At 37.1% G+C, this 3,267-nt stretch overlaps 1 non-coding gene across 1 annotated transcript; it reads left to right on the forward strand.

Annotated features, from left to right (window-relative positions):
- The first annotated feature begins 1,287 nt into the window (after positions 1-1,287).
- LOC131222514 (small nucleolar RNA R71) lies at positions 1,288-1,394 on the forward strand. Its single transcript, XR_009160080.1, has one exon. It is a non-coding gene; the product is annotated as a small nucleolar RNA R71 (small nucleolar RNA).
- Positions 1,395-3,267: the final 1,873 nt, after the last annotated feature.

A 3,267-nucleotide genomic window follows, 5' to 3' on the forward strand; every position in this document is an offset into this window, starting at 1 on the left:
AGTTGTAGTGTGGTTAGGGTGGGTTTTAATTCACCCAAACCTAACTGTTTGTATACCGAGTAGGGAATCAGATTGACGCTCGCTCCTAAGTCAAGAAGTGCATGATCAATTCGATGGTCCCCGATTACACATGATATGGTTGGGCTACCGGGATCTTTGAATTTCTGTGGCACGTCTTGCTTTAGGATGGCACTCACTTTCTCGGTCAAGAAGATCTTCTTTTGAATACTCTGCCGTCGTTTGGTCGTGCATAAGTCTTTCAGGAATTTGGCATATGAAGGTATCTGTTTTACGACATCAAGTAGAGGAATGTTGACTTTCACTTATTTCAACACCTCTAGGATATCCTGAGAGTTAGAGAGAGGTTTTGGTGTGACCAACCGTTGGGAAAATGGAGCAACTGGCTTTTCTAAAAGTTCCGGTTCTAATTTTTGTGGGGCCTCACTAGATCCATCATTATTTTCCTCTTCTGGTTCTTGAGGCTTTTCGGGCCTAACCGGAAGGGTTTTATCAATGATCTTCCCACTCCTAAGAGTGGTGATGGATTTAGCGTGCCCCATTTGATTTGAAGAGCTGGGATCACTTATCTCGTATTGCGGTTTAGGATTGGGGAGCGGTTGTGCAGGAAGCATCCCCTTTTCTATAACCATCATATGTGAATCCATCTTTTGCATAAAGTCTCGCATTGCCTGGGTCAGCTCTTGCATGAAATTTTGAACCGGTTCTTCTTGAGGTTTCCCTTGATTTGGATTTTGATTGAAGAAACTTTGAGGGGTAGCAGTTTGTCCATTTCTCCAACTAAAGTTTGGATGATTTTTCCAACCAGGATTGTACGTATTAGAGGTCGGTCCATTAAAAGGTCTTTGATAATTATTTACGGCATTAGATTGTTCATTCAACACTTCTCGAAAGGCGGGTATCGTAGGACAATTTTCAGTTGTATGAATGTTGCAATCACAGATGCCGCAAACACTTTCATTAACCTTATCCTTCTTTCCTTCCATGGCCTCAACTTTTCTTATGAGCGTAGTCACTTTATACTTGAGATCATCCTCTTCTTTCAAGAGATACAATCCACCTTTCTCCTTAGATTGAGTCGGCCTAGACATGGTGTTCGATTTTGGGTAATAGTCCCATGATTGTGTTTTTTCAGCAAGACTATCGAGGTAATCCCATACCTCGTCAACATTTTTATTAATGAATTCTCCATTACACATTGTCTCGACCATTTGGCGAATGGAAGATGTCAGTCCATCATAGGAAAAAATTGTAATGAGCCACGTTTCAAAGCCGTGTTGTGGGCATGAACTGACCAAATCCTTAAACCTTTCCCAACATTGGTAAAATGTTTCATCCTCCTTTTGGGTGAAGTTCATGATTACTTTTCTAAGGGTAATCGTTTTATGATGTGGAAAAATTTTCTTTATAAATTCCCTCTGCATATCATTCCATGCGCCAATGAATCTAGGACGCAGTAAATGTAACCACGTCTTAGCCTTCTCCTTTAAGGAAAAAGGAAAGAGTTTCAGCCTCACTGTGTCCTCAAACACATTTTGAAAATATAAAGTGGCTATGATCTCATCAAACTCTTTCAAATGTAGATATGGTTCTTCAGATTCAAGCCCATGGAACTTAGGAAGGAGTTGGATAACCCCTGGCTTAATGTCCATATGTCCTGTATTTTCAGGAAAAATCATGCATGAGGGCGTACTCACCCCCGCTGGTTGTAAATAATCTCGTAAAGTACGTGGCGGGGGTGCTTGATACACCTCATTCTCATCCTGAATGTCCTCCACCCTAGGTTGGGGTAGAAGAGGTTAGTTTTCAGCCATCACTTCAATTAACTCAGGAGATTTCGAGTGGTGTCTAGTCCTGCGATGGATAGTCAACCCCTCAACCAATCCTCCTTCAGTCAAGAGACGTCGAGTGTTGTTACGGGCCCACTTGGGCATGAAACACTCGCAGCCCTCAATCAAATTCGAAACCTAATCCTAAGAAAGGAAAAGAAAATCTAGATTGGAAAGAAGTCACCAAATTGGAGTCCCTAAGTTAAAAACCTGCAAAAGAAAACAAAACAAGTCAGTTTCTAAAGAGAATGTTTAAAATTAGAAAATCCTTAAAAAGAAAGATAGAAATAAACTAGTTTCTAAAAGAAATTCCTAAAAGAAAGTGGAAATTTCTGAAATAAATTAGGAAAGTCCTAAACTAGAAAGTAAGTTACTAAAAGAGATCTGAAAAATAGAAAGTACAGAAAGAGCTTACCAAATTAGAAATTTCTATCTTAAAAGCCTACAAAATAGGAAAGTTAGTTTCTAAACAAAAATTCTACAAGTAGAAAGTTTCTAAAAATAAATTAGGAAATAAAGTTAGATTCTAAAAGAGTTAGAATTAGAAAGTTTCTAAAAATAAGGAAATATGAGTTAGTTTCTAAAATTAGAAAGAATTTTTAAAAAGGGAAATAACTAACCAAGTTTCTAAAAACAAAAGAGGAAAGCTTCTAAACTAAACTATTTCCTAAAAATAGGAAAAATACTAGAATTAGAAAATTTCTAAAACTCAAACCCTAATTCTAAAAATAGAAAAAAGTAGAGGAATTTAGAAAAGGATTACCAACTTAGAAGTTTATGTCAGGATCCTACAAAACATGAAACAAGTTAGTTCTAAAAATCAAATAGAAATAAAAATTTAAAACTAAAGTTAGTAAAATTATAATCTTAAACTAATTCTAAACCTAATTAATTTCAGAAAACGTAACTGTCAATCCCCGGCAACGGCGCCAAAAACTTGTTCACTCCCCAAGTATAGGGTTGTGATGTAGTAATAAACTCGGTAAGACCGAGGTCGAATCCCAAGGGATTGATACTTGTACGTTATCTGAAACTAAGTAGAACTAGAACTGGACTAAGATATAATCTATATCAAATAGAATTTAAGGAATAATTGTAGAATAATTATCGAAAACTTAAACATTTTAGGGAAGGGAAACTGGGGATTCAGAGGATCCACTTGTAGAGATCAGGGAGATCCAATCGGAGCTTGGCTTAGGCTAGACGTGAAGCACAATTCCAGGGCTGAGTTGTTCTTTTCTTTTTCTTTTTATTTTGAATTTAGCCTAATCATGCCCGTGATCGGCTAAACCTCTTAGCTAGGGCTAAGAGGTGAAGCTTGTAGTGAGATGGGAGACTCTATTTTTTTTTAATTTAACTATTAAATTACGAATTGAACTTGATTGTGGTTTGATTATTAAAGGAATGTTTTTAGCTTTTA

The sequence above is a fragment of the Magnolia sinica genome, chromosome 1, assembly GCF_029962835.1.
Source record: "Magnolia sinica isolate HGM2019 chromosome 1, MsV1, whole genome shotgun sequence".
In the NCBI taxonomy this organism is placed as follows: domain Eukaryota; kingdom Viridiplantae; phylum Streptophyta; class Magnoliopsida; order Magnoliales; family Magnoliaceae; genus Magnolia; species Magnolia sinica.